At 40.8% G+C, this 14,369-nt stretch overlaps 1 protein-coding gene and 1 pseudogene across 8 annotated transcripts in view; one reads left to right on the forward strand and one right to left on the reverse strand.

Annotated features, from left to right (window-relative positions):
- Nucleotides 1–14,369, reverse strand: part of Hs6st2 (heparan sulfate 6-O-sulfotransferase 2) — a 295,165-nt gene that overhangs the window by 88,813 nt on the left and 191,983 nt on the right. The window lies entirely within an intron of this gene.
- The window catches only part of Mrpl30-ps3 (mitochondrial ribosomal protein L30, pseudogene 3), a 65,634-nt pseudogene continuing 53,569 nt past the window's right edge, over nt 2,305–14,369 (forward strand).

The following is a 14,369-nucleotide window of genomic DNA, read 5'->3' on the forward strand; positions in this document are numbered from 1 at the left end:
CAAAACAAAACATTTCTGGGCTGTTCTCAAAATAACCACCAAAAGAAAAGGCTAACAAACAACATCAAGTAGAAAAAAAAAAAACATTTAAAGGTTTCATAACCTCCTCAACAGCACCACCAACCGTAGACCAAGTATACTACATGAGCCTATGGGTAGACATTTCTCATTCAAACCCACCACACCTGTCAAACAGTAAGTCCTTTTTTTCTGCCTGCTACCATATCTCCCATCCCTTTACAGACTTTCCTCTGGGATCATATGCCCAAATGAACTCATTTCTTTCTGTAAGTTGCTTTTGATGATGGTATTTTATCATGCTATCCAATAAACAAACCAACAAATATTAGATCATGTACAGTGTTCCTAATTAAATTTTCCATGTGCTATCTATGAAAGCATTTTTCGAATGAACAAGTAACAGTTTTGTAGACTATGAGGCAAAACCAGGACCAAAAATAGTTAGTGCTCTTGTCCTTCAAAATATCAAACCCAGGGCACATTTGCAGAATTGACTAGAAAAATATGTTTTCTAAAATTATTGGGACCCATCCCTTAATGAGCAAATAATAACATTCATACCATTAACTAACATATGATGAGTGCTTCCTCTATGCCACACACTATATGCATTACAGGAATTATTTAATCCATAAAATAATCTAAAATTATTGTGCAGATAAGAAAATCTCAGGGGGGAAATGTAGTTGCTTGGCCAGTCTGACAAGCTGAATTTGAACCCCAGGACCTACCTGAGTGAGAATAATAACCTTGAACTTTCTTCTGACCTTGCCGTGTGCATGCCCATATGTAGAAATGTGTACACAAACCAAAAAGCAAACAATAAATAAACTCAATTAGAAATAAAAGAATTCAAAGCGAAAAGGAAAATCGAGCTGAGTAGCACAGTAAGTGGTAGAGTCTGCATTCAAATCCATAATCACAGGATGCCTGTCCCCAAGCCCCTTAGCCACTAAGTTGTTCTAACTGAAATTGATTTTACCTGCATTGCAATGTTGTTAGGTAGACACCATTCTCATTTCACAGGGAAGATAGACGAGTCTCAGAATGCAACTTACTCAAGGTCATACTGCTAATAAGTAAAGCTTCAGGAACAGACATGTTCACTCCTCCAGTCCCGAATACTATGCCGTGCACATTAGACTCTGTGCTTGCCTCAATGTGGCCCTGATATTGAAAGGGTCACTGTATATAATCAAGCTAGGCATAACACACTTCCACTGAGAGCTGGGAACAGCACTCTCCAAAGTGCTTCCATGTTTGCCTCTCTTCAAGCTTCCCAAGGGACGATTTTTCATTTTGAATTCCAAGATAGCGTGCAAACCACTTGAACACAAGGGGCCTGGATGAGAACTTGGTGTAAATCTTCCCAGGACCTGTGCTGCGCTTTAGACATAAATCAAGTGGCTGTGGGTGGGCCCGGTACCTTCGGGGAAAATGAATTGGCAGGCAGAACAGGTCTCTCTGGAATAGTGAGGGGGAAGCACTGCCTTTCTTCCTTCCTATTGTTTCTATATTTTTTATCAATACAAAAATATGATTATAGCAGACAGACAAAATCCAGAAACGTAGGTCAAGGATGCAGAGAGAGGAGGACGGAAGAAGACTGTGTGCTTTATCCTAAAACGGTCTTTGCGTTTACTATGGTTAAGAGGATGAGTTGATGCCTTGGGAAATAATAGGCATTGGCATGAAATGGCATGGACACTTGGTCACCGCTTGGTTTAAAACTTATTGAAACAGAAAGGTATTCTTAAGAGACCATCAAATCCAAACTTAATTTATAGCTTCAGAGCAAAAAAGGGATCTATAAAGGGTCAGAAAGTTAAGCATGGACCCCAAACCTTCTCCTAGCCCTTACACTTTCCATTTAGGAGTTTTAAAAAAAAACACTATTTTCTTGTAAAAAAAAACAAAACAGGAAAAAAAAAACCTTCTAGTAACCCCTGCAAGAGGGAAGGATAGGGGCAAGGGGGCCACAGGAAGCTGGTGTCAGAGGGGCAGAATGAAGGCTAAGCTTTCTTTACCAACAGGAACTGTAAAATGCTCTTTCCCATCCTCTTGCCTTGCCAAAAACTGAGCCTTGAAGAAATGAAGCACCTTGCCCATTGCCCTTCAGTGGACACACAGAGAAGGGAGCTTCCCGGATGCTCTCATCCCAAAGGCTAAAGGGCTTTTCATACAAACAGTATAAAGCCACCTCCTTTCTCTTCACCTACATTCCTCCTACAAAGGAGGTTCACCTTGCTAAATTTTTGTAGGTTCGCTTTTGCAATTACTGTAATGGACCTGAACTCTACTCGGCAAGCCAGAGGCAATGAAGCCTTGGACGGTACCTTGGCTCAACCTTTGGAGAACACTTTGGTGGCCCTTGTTCTCTTGAACTCAAGGAAAAGAGATGCCATTAAGAAGAATCTGTCAGGTAAAATGCTTTGTAGTCTCCCCCCACCCCCACCATGGGTTTTGGTGTGCCACCTCAGTCTGCTACGGCCACCTCCCTAGAGCATAGGAGATGTTGACCATGGTATCCAGATAATCTGTCAGCTAACCAGGATGATGCTGTGGGAGTGTCTTCATACTGAAAAGCAGGGGATATAGATGACATCTACATCCAGAGATACTCCCTGAATGTCTCCACACATGTTGGCACAAGGAATCCCATCTTCATTCGTGATAGCCCTGCAGGAGCATATCAGAGTCTGATAGATAGGAAAATTCTGAGCACATACCCAAAGAATGTAAGGAAAATCGGGTATTTCTTATTTGAATTTGGACCTGACAACTTGCTAATTACAGACGTGGTTCATCATTGGGCCTGCTCATTTGTCTTCATCACATTGGGGAGCGCTGTGTTAAAGTAGAAACCACCAGGCAGCCGGTTTTGTGAAAATAAAATGTCTGTTTCCCACTGACATATATTACAATCAATGTCCAACTATCCAACTTCTGGCATTTGCCCTTCACACTCTGGTTTTAAGCTACTCTGACCCACCTTATCAGGTGGGTAATGATCTGGAAATACACACCACTTGCTCCTGTAAAGGAGGCCCAGTTTAAAGCAACCTTTCTCTAGGAAATCCTTTGTATGTATACTTGAGATGGTCATCGCTCCAAGCTATGGGCATATCACCCTTTGATTCAAAATGTATCCCTACTCCTCTGACATACGTAAGTTTTACAGATTCATTTCAGATTCAACCCATCTATTTTGAAGTATACGATTTAATGGTTTCCACTATACTCACAGAGATGTACAACCATCATTGAAAACATTTTATCATTTCCAAAATAAATCCTTGATGTTTTATATTTAGTTGTCCTATACATTCATTCTCCTAGACCCTGACTGCCAAAAATGTAGTTCTAGGCTCTATGGATTTGCCCCTTGAGATATTTCATATGGTAGCAGTCGTTCTTTATGAATGGCCTTTTCCAATTAGCATATTATTTTCAAGATTCATCTGTGTTATATACCAACCATATCTGTCCCTCCTTCCCTCCTTTTCATAACCAATATATTTCATATCCAAAAAATTTAAGGAATAAAATGCATCTACAATTCTATCCTCACTCCCTAATCAAGTCCGCATATCTATCCTGAGTATATAATGTGGTACAATTATAACTAGCACTATGATTACAGACATGACAGAGAAATACAATGGACATTTTCCTTTCCCCTTTCTTCCTTTTTTCTTCTCTTCTCTTTCTCTCTTTCTTTCTCTCTCTCTCTCTCTTTCTTTCTTTCTTTCTTTCTTTCTTTCTTTCTTTCTTTCTTTCTTTCTATTTTCTCCTCCTTCGTGTTCTCTCTCCTTCTCCTTCCCCCTTGAAAGCTCTATTGAATGTCTCTGACCGAGTAGGAAACTTCAGGCACATGGTATGCAAGACTGAGTCCGCCATGCCTTCCATGACTTCACGGTGAAGCTAGGAGTATGGGAAACCATGCAGTTCCACCAGACACAACTCCTGAGGACTCCTGAACTATGCTATGTTCATTTGTCATTTGCAGTTCAGAACTGGGTTCCCGATTCCACAGACTTTCATGAAAGAAACCGATCAAAGCGGAGACAGTAGTCAAGGGTTCAGGTGGGCTTTGTGCATGGTTTGTATTTTTAAATTAAGGTGAACCCACACAATTTAAGATGAATGATCAAAGGTGTAGAATGCAGAATATTCACTTCGATCTAGTTCCAAAACATCACCTCAAGAGAAATTTTGTACCCATTAAGCAGTTATTTCATCCCCTACACCCCTCAGTGCATGGCAACCAGAAGTATGTTTTTGTCTATATGGATTTTCCTGCTGAGGTGATTCATATAAGCAAAATCATATAATGCAGCCTTTAAAAATCAGTATTCATCATAATGCTTTTGAAATTGGCTCATGCTGTAGCACATATCAAAATTCTGATCCTGTTTATGACTGAACAATATTCCATTAAATGGAGACACCACATTTCACTTATCCATACACCTACTTCTGAGTATTTGGGCTGCTTCTGTTTAGCACAGTCACAATGCACAGCACTATGAAGATTCATATACGAGTTGTTGCGTACATGTGTTTTCATCTCTCTTAGATTTGTACCTAAGAGCCGAACAGCGAATCATATGGAAATAGCGTGTTTAACTTCTTGAGACACTGCCAAAGTCTTCCACAGATGCGCCATCTTACATTCTTATCAGTATTGTACGAGATTTCATGTTCTCCCAGAGTGTTAGCTCTATTTTTAACTCCCAGAGAAAAGTTCCATTAAATTAGAGACACCCAATTAGCCTAAATGATTGGCTGCAATGCTGGGCACTTGGGTCTGGACCTCTTAATTAATGCTCAGGCCAGCAGGAGAAACAGCAAACAAAGACAGATGGGAGTGGAAGCTCTCCCTTCCTCCACAGCTCAGGGAGTGTGTCTCCTGCATGCACAGACTAGAGGTTAGAGATAGAAGGTCCACTTGATAGTTGTTGACCTGGCCCCAGATTCATGCCGATGGCATTCATAGCATCCAGTTCAGCAAAAGACCTAGAGGGAATGTTCTCAACTGTAAAAACCAAAGCTACAAAAAGAATCCCAGGTGATTTTATGAAGTAAATGTCACAAAATCAATACTGACTATGGCAAGAAAGGAACGGATGATATAGCCTTCCTGTTTCATGAGAAATTACAAGTTTCAGTGGGTTCTGCAGACTATTAGATCCCATGGTATTTGACACTGGCTCCTATCCTTTGGAATAAAGGTCTGATGTAGATCTGGGAAATAAATAATAATGATGAATATCTAGCTCTCAAGATGATGGCATGTGAGTATATCACTGAAACTTGCCCTTATGGCCTGTCTCTCTCCTCCAGTGATCAGACAGCTGGATGGCTACTGAATCCATGGCTCCTGCAGTCTATATCACTCTGTGGGCAGCTCAGCCACATTCTGAGATGCCATTAAATTGTTCAAGCCATTACATGCTATTTTCAGGCACTGAAACTGTCACGGATAAGATGACATACCTCTCACTATCCAGGAAGGGCTAAGGCACAATGCTAAAGTCCCTCCTCATTGTGTTAAGAGGGAAAGAAAGGAAACCTAGAAATAGAACCTTAATGATCCTGATCAGTTTCAAAATCCTTGACTCTTATGTTACCTGAGATTTTGATGAGTGGGTTTGAAATTATATTAGTAAAGTTTTTTTCCTTTTGTAAAATTTGTTTGCTGCGTATGTGTTTTCCAGTCAGAGGTCAATCTTGGGAGTCATTCCTCAGTAGCCATTCATTTTGACGTTTTGAAACAAGAGGCTTTTTTCCCCAGGACAAAGTGCTCACCAATTAGACTAGGCTGGTGGGCCAGAGAACCCCTGGAATGCATATGTCTTGTTCCTGACTCCACTGTTGGGATATATGCCTATATATGGCTGGATTCTATTCACATACTTTAACTCAATCTATAACACATCAGATCGAATAAATGCATTTATAGGAAAACCAATGAATTTCCTATGAAGCTAAGTGCCAGGCAGTTGCAAAATGCAAAACACTAATTTTGCTAATAATTTTTGCTTTTTAAAATCTGCTAGTTTTTTCATATAACTAGTCTCTGTTATTTAATAGGTATACTATCTTCATTTTAAATGAATTAACAAGTGTTTTAAATTTTCAGTTTCAATTCATAACAGTCAATAATTATATCCCACACAAGCAAAATATAATTTGGAGTATTTAATAATTTGGGAGGAGAATAAAGGGGTCCTAAGGCTGAAAAACAATGAGAACTGGTAATAAACTATTTTTCATTTAGTTTCATACATAGTACCGGCTGCACTCAAATTTGTAATCCTCCTGCTTATAGCTCTTAAGTACTGCTGATTACAGGTATCCAGGATCATGCCCAGGGCTAGAACAGAATTTGAATGGTATTTGTATCCTGATCATCTGACGTTCTGGGTGGTAAGTTAGAGGAACTGAAGGCAAGCACCAGTCTTCCTATTTGGAACTCTGAGAGACCAAGTTTGAAAATGAGTAATGGGAGTCCATACCTTCATTATAGAGACCATGGATCTGAGGGAAAGGCTCTGGGTATGTAATCAAGGACAGCTGGGATCACATCTGGATCTACAATGAGCTTCTTCATAACTGGATGCCACAGTGGCTGAGACTGAGATAGGCTTGCTTATAGAGCTAGCTGTATAATACTTGTGGGTCTCACACCTTCGCTGATCTTCACTTTGCTGAGAGATGCACAGCTGAGAACTTCTCCTGGCGTCCCCTCCTGTTGACTTGAGCTGAGGCTAAGGCCTGGCTGTCTCTGCTAGATAGTGCCACCACTGCTGACTCATGTTTGCTATCCCAAACTTACTTAACTGGACTGCTGGTGCATCCATGAAGTGTTCATGAGTGGATTGAGTTGCTGCTGCTGACCTGTGAACTGAACTGCCAATTTCCAGACAACACAGAAGGGAGCTGCTCCAAAGAACCTTTCTAAACAGCTCCACTTCCCCGTATCACTTCTTTTCCACTATTTCTGTTGGGTGGCGGGCTAAAAGGGACATTAAACTGTTTAAGAATCAACATTTACAATAGCTTTGAAAAAATTAAAGCTACACTCTGTGTAGACTTGTGCTACAAACTGTTGTGCCCCATGAAGTCTAAACCAAGCCATCTCTAAGAATGTTTAGTATGCATGTTCTGCTAAACTGGCCTAGATATGCAGGCAAAAGTCTCTGCTTGCTTCTCATCCTATTTATTTATTTATTTATTTATTTATTTATTTATTTATTTATTTATTTAATTCATTCAGGCTGGCTTTAATCTCGCTAAGATAAAGAATTCAACGTAGCACTGCCTTCTTTAAACATCTTGATAATCAACAGGCAACCCACCAGAGAAAAGACTTCTGAAAAGCTGGGAATCAATTAATTTAATCAGGTCCCCGTATGGTTCTAGAAAAGTTCACATGGCTGACAACTGGAAAGTTGTTGGCAGCTTGCCATATGGTAACTCCACAGAGTGTGTCTCATGCCCACTACCTTCTTACCCTACACAAACATCCCTCCCTCTGAAAAGACTGTGCTGGGAAGGAACAGGCTGAAAACACATTTGGCTAATCCCCATATCACTAGATCAGAAGCAGCAGGACATGGAGGGCTTGAAATAGTCCCCAGGAACTGCTCACTTGTGTCCAGGAATAGTACTGGTGGGATGGCCAAAGGAACCACACCAACCAGGATGCTAAGCTAGAACTGCACATTGGAATTATCTGGGAGGCAAATAAAAAAGCACATCTACAGAGCTATGGACCATAGAAGAGTCTCATTGGTTAGATAGCACGGATTCCATACCATGTGTGCGCATGTGTGCTGTACACATATAGAGCTTTGAGAAAACATCGAGCACCAAACATTCTCACTTTGTAGTTAGGGAAACTAAAAAAGGGCAAATATTTGCCTACATACATATTAATTATTCAAGAAACACATTGTCAGGATCCTAGCCCAACCCTCTCTTCACAATGTCACACTGCGGCATCGCTAGAAGGAAAAAAAACTAGTGTATGCATATACATTGTGAAAATGGGTGCGTGTGGGGGCCAAAGGGGTAAATTGAAACAACCAATCCATTTTTATTTGAGTCTTGCTTTTCATTTTAATGCCTCCTCTTTTCTTCCAACTTGGCCATCAAATTCCATCTCAATTTACAGATGAGGAACCCCAGGTCAAGAGTGGAGAAGAGAACTGCTCTTGGTCAGATTTATGATCCTGATCCCTGTGCTTTTCCTGCCTGTGTTCCTCCCACTACATTTTCACCCCTTAGTCACATCCTGAGAGAAATATACGGTTACTGATAGCATTTCATTAGTATTCCTCCTACTGAGAGGCAAGCATTGTTAGAAGCCAGCACACTTCCTGATTCTATAGCATCAGCCTTCCCTGGAAACTGTGCTTGCTGATTATTTCCAATAGAAGTTCAAATTTCAGGGTTTCCCTGGAAATATCTTCGAAGCCAATGCTGCTAATGCAGACAAATGATGCCAAAACTAAAAGGGTAGTGTTGTCATGAAATAAATTATTTGCATAGGTGGGACTTCTCTCTTAATTGGACTATTTTAAAGCTACAATTTGTTTTCTGGCCTTTATGTATAATTAAATATAGATGTTCTTGGAGCTTAATGTCAGTTTAAATTTCAGCCCTTGGAAAGTAATTTGTTTGCATGTTCAATGAACAAAACATTTCTTATTCGTTTCAAAGACCAAGGCTCATGCATCATGAATCAAGGCTGCCTTTATCAACACTACAAAGGTCAGGCAAAGTAGGTTGATAATTCTCCTGTAGCCATCCTATAGGAGTAAAAAAATTAAGCTTCTGGTGATCATAAGTACAAAGATGACATATTTTCTTTATGAAGCATGTGTAGGAAAATACAATTCATCTTATTTTGGTGCTCACTGCTCACACAGAGTCAGCTAAATGATGCCCGTTATATCATTTTGGACCAAATAACCTGAATGAAAATTTGCTTTTCTTTAAAAGCCTCAGTTTCCTAATATTCCATATAAATATACATATGATGTTCTTTCTGCTATAACAGGAGAATTTTGAAAAGGGCTAACTCTGCATGTAACATTAAAGGACGTAGTAGAAAGTTTTCTGTGTGTGTCTTTACCTCCTGGCACCAAACTCCTGGAAATAACAGCTCTGAGACTGAAATGTAATTACAACTACCTAGGCCATATAGCTAGGCATATTCACCAACTGCTTTACAATTTAATAATCCCATTATTCTATTCTAAGTTTTACCACATGACTGTTTGCCTGATCCTTAGTTGCAGGTAACCCTCTTTCTCTCTATCTGAGGCCCAATCCTCCTGTGCTTGGCTCTATCACAGGATGCTTTCGACCTACCAGATGACCCACCTTCTATTCTACCCTTTCCTATGGGTCACAGTTTTTTATTTTATTTTATTGACAAGTAATGCAACCATACAGGACACAAGACATTTTTCTCTAGAAAATGATATTGATTTGTGTTAGCAAGTGGCTCATAAGGCTTGAAATCTATTTAAGTCAGGCAATTAAAAAAACACATTTGATCTATCAGTTCTTAGGAACCCTTCTCCCTCTGCCTTACCTTTCTGTCCTCTACTATCAGAATCTTGTCAAGTGCCCCAGCACCCTTCTCCACAGTGGTTAAAGTTAGTCCCATTCTGTTAGAGAACTGTGTAGATCAAGAAATTTCTGTTTCTCATGCAGTTTTTGGTTCCCCCAAGACCTTTTAACTCTGCCCAGGAAGCAGAAATTGTTCCTTGACAATATATAACAAAGATATATTGTTAAGTGAGAAGGAAAATGGGGAATAAACAGAATATCCTAAATGATTTATTCCTTCAACTGACACGTGAGCTGTTTGGCCCCTCTTTCTGACATGTCATGAATTTGACAAATCGAGAACTGCTTGGCTCCTTTTGTGTTGTTTTGTTTTTGTTTTCTTTTGTTATGGTTTGTTTTGTTTTCCAAGACAGAGTTTCTTGGTGCGGCCCTGGCTGTCGTGGAACTTACTCTGTAGACCAAGCTGGCCTTGAACTCACAGAGATCCACCAGCCTCTGTCTCCAAGTGCTAGGATTAGAAGTGTGAATCACCACTGACAGACTGCATAGTCCTGGATACCATTCACCATTTGCTATATCACCTATGAATGAGAACAAGTGAATGGTGACAGAAAGACCTGAGAAGATATAGTATAACAGCAGAGATGAGCATCCCTAAAGGAGTATTGATGGCATGAGCGGTGGAGGGGAAGATGGTGGATGGAATGTAAGAAACCCCCCAGGAGAGAGACAATGATAACAAAAACTAAATTAATAAGACACAATTTATTTTCTTATCACTTCAAATTGACAAACCAAATTATATTATATGTTTTCACTTCTTCAAGCATACTTGAAAGATGCAAACCAAATGCAAAAAAAAAAAAAGAGATGTTGTTAATGCCCTAGTCATTGTCAGCTGAACAACTAATACATCACTATCATTTGGTGTCTCCTTCCAGGGAAGGAGGCTTGTATGTGACAAGAATAATTATTGTTATTTATAAGACAGTGATATCAAGAGATGAAGCAGATTTTACCTAAGCTAGGTAATAATCACTCTATTCAAGATATGTTACAGAATATCTTGGACAACAGGACAAATGTCAATAAGGTCAAATCAGTTATCAAGAAGATTTAAAACTCCAGTAGTTTCAAGAAAAGACATTCATAAGACACAAAATGGCAAAAGCTAGCCTGTGGCAAGGACTTCATGCAGTTACTCAGACCTGTGCAGTCAGTTAAAATGCTAAGATCTAAAGAGGTAAACACTCACTGATAAGTGGAGATTAGCCCAAAAGCTCAGATTTCGCAAGATACAATCCAGAGACCATGTGAAGCTCAAGAAGAAGGAAGACCAAAGTGCAAATGCTTCAGTCCTTCTTAGAAGGGGGAACAAAAATACTTACAGGAGGAAATATGGAGACAAAGTATGGACTAGAGACTGAAGGAAACACCATCCAGAGCCTGCCTCACCTGGAGACCCATCCCATATACATACAGCCAGCACACCCAGACAATATTGCTGATGCCAAGAAGTGCATGCTGACAGGAGCCTGATATAGCTGTCTCCTGATAGGCTCAGTCAGAGCATGACAAATACAGAGGTGGATGCTCACAGCCAACCATTGGACAGAGAACAGGGTCCCCAATTGATGAGTTAGAGAAAGGACTGTGGTAACTGAGGGGGTTTGTAACCACATAAGAAGAACAATATCGCCAACCAGACCCTCCAGAGCTCCCAGGGACTAAACCACCATCCCAAGAGTACACAGGGATGGACTTATGGCTCCAGCCACAAATGTACCAGAGGATAGCCTCATCTGGCATCAATGGGAGGAGAGGTCCTTGGTCCTTTGAAGGCTGGATGTCCCAGTGTAGGGGAATGTCAGGGTGGGGAGGTGGGAAGGGGGTATTGTTGAGGAAGAGGAACACCCTTATAGAAGAAGGGGAAAAGGGAATGGGATAGGGGAAATCAAGGTAGAAAAGATGTGCATTCGTGGTACCAGAGCTCAGCTAATTTGATGTTTTCTGTTTACATATGGAAATACTGACGCCTAAAGGGGGCGGGTCTGCTACACAGGGTCAAATAGTCCAGATTGTGTGGGAAACAAATTATAGACACTTTAAATTGAGAATATTTTAGGGCCTGAGAATACAAACAAAGTAGGCACATAATGAAAAGGCTCTAATGTGTAATTCTGTACTATGCACGGGCCCAAGACTGCTTGACTGCTTGACTGCTCTCTCTCTCTCTCTCTCTCTCTCTCTCTCTCTCTCTCTCTGTGTGTGTGTGTGTGTGTGTGTGTGTGTGTGTGTGTGTGTGTGTGTGTGTGTGTTAAGTTGAATGTTTTATCAAGTGGGATGAAAGGATCTGAGGTTAGATGTATAGTAACTAAGAAGTAACATACATACCATCTGCAGTAAATAACAATCACAGTCCTCTAGGCTAGAGAAATGGCTCAGCAGTTAAGAACACCAACTGTATTTCTAGAAGACTCCAGTACTATTCCCAGTACCACATGGCACACAACCATCTGTAACTCCAGTTCCAGGGATTCCATGATCTCTTCTGGTCTTTGTGGGCACTCTAATGCACGCTGTATATATAAAGGCAAAACACCCATAAAATTTCACACAAGATGAAACAAAACTCACACCCAGCTCTAGCAGGAATAATACATTTTTTCAGCATCCTTATCAAATTTTTACTGTATATTTTTATTTACATTTCAAATGTTATCTCCTTTTCCCCATCCAACCACCCACCCCTTCCTGCCTCCCTGTCCTGACATTCCCCTGTACTGGGGGAGTCCAGGAGAGCATAACACCATAGCAATGATACTGTATGTCCGCACTGGGCAATCAATGTAATTGCTCTTTCTAGCTGTATCACTGAAGATTCTTATTATTTTTATAATAAGAAAGTATTCATCATGTCTACTTCCTTTCTTTGTGCTGGGATTTTGTTTAGCAAGTGATAGGCAGCACAAATTGAACTAGGTGAGTTTATTTTTATTGGATATATTTCTTTATTTACATTTCAAATGTTATTCCCTTTCCCAGTTTCCTGTCCATAAGCCCCCTATCCCTTCTCCCTCCCCCATTAGGGTGTTCTCCCCATCCAGCCCCCTCCTTTGGTGAGTTTTTTAATAGCAAAAAGAAGACAAAACTTGGGTGGGTAGGGAAATGGGGTGTCAAATCTGGGAGGAACTGGAAGTGAATGTAGTCAAATTAGATGAAATGAAAATGTCCCCTTCATGGTAAGTCGTTCATCTTTACATATCCTAACATCTGCTAGAGAACACTTTCTGTCACTCTCAGGAAGAATTATCTATTGCTCTTATGAGAACTTACTAGCCCATATTAAGGGTAATGGAAAAGCTGGATAACATTTAGCTACTATGCAGTTGCAAGCACATATTAAATTCTGACTTTTTTTTCCATACAATGGTTCCTCATCACTTAGCTGTTAGCCCTTACCCACTATTTTAGCAGCATGGTAGAGAGAGACGCTCTGGAACTGGGGCAGGAATCTAGCTTTTGCGAGCTGATTTCATCAGCTATAATACATGTCCCACCCCCAACTCCAGTCTTAGAATCCACTGATTGTTTTTCTGACTTATTTCACAGAAGCCCTCAGGTCAATGCTGTGAAAACGGGCAAGTCTACAGAAGGGACAAGCACAGCTATTTAGCATTTCTCTGGCTAGAATGTTGTTTGATCTTCACAGGACTAGTGGGAGAGAAGGTCCTAAATTCAGGACAGGCAAGTGCCACAAGCTTCAGCAGCAGTAGATTGGATAGGGGAAGGCTACGCAAGTCTCCTGCAGAGTTGAGAGATCCTTTCTTGGAAGTAGGTGTGCCTTTGACCAGGAACAGTGCCAGGCAAAGCCCACACCGACTGACTGTGTTCTCACCTAGCCCTTGCATCTAGGCCAGGGCAAGTTAGTGTCCTCGCCTTTGCCTGAACAGTCAGCCTTTACCCAATAACTTCCCTGACAGAACATGGTCTCGAGTGACCCCTTACTGTCCTTTCTTGGCTCAGTCCTCTTTTCCCGGGGCTTTCTCTGACTTCCACAGCTAGCATTGAAAACTCTACAGTGCCTGCCCTGCTCTTGTTCACAGAGCCTGAGACCAGATGGAGAACGGGGGTCATATCTTTGGACAAGGACAACCCTCAGTGGAATGAATCTTGTCTTGTTTTACCTAACTCACAGACACCCTCTCAAGGTCAGACAAAATTATCTTCCTCCCTGTTGCTTCCTCCTGACGTTGACAAATCCCAATGGCTCTGGGACTAGACCTTGCAGTGGACATGTACAAATGCTTTCCCTGGGTAGGCTGCAGAACTATGGGGGAAAGAATGGAGCAAGACTGCTGACAGCTCTGAGGGAAACACTGCATTTTCATATCAACAGTTAATCTACTGTGTCACATCTCTTAGGAAACTAAAAGAAATGCAGTAACTGCTGACATTAAAGTCGTGTTACAAAAACGATTTTGTAGAGCAAATAACTATTTTCTACTGGCTATTTTATGCCTTATTGAACAACCAGCAGTTTATGAAAACAACGTTTCCTAAGTACAGTTGCAGGTTTCCAAGTGGTGACTGGTGGGATTTGCAGTGCAGAGAATCAAATAATCAGAGTCTTCATCTTCACAAGAGCCCTTGCCATATTTGTACAGCCTAGGCCTCCATCTTATATCTGAGGGTGTCTCCCAGAGATCTAACGGTGCAAGAGGAAAGGACTAGAGCTTTTCAGGCTAACATAAGGTCAA

Source organism: Rattus norvegicus, chromosome X (genome assembly GCF_036323735.1).
Source record: "Rattus norvegicus strain BN/NHsdMcwi chromosome X, GRCr8, whole genome shotgun sequence".
NCBI lineage: Eukaryota > Metazoa > Chordata > Mammalia > Rodentia > Muridae > Rattus > Rattus norvegicus.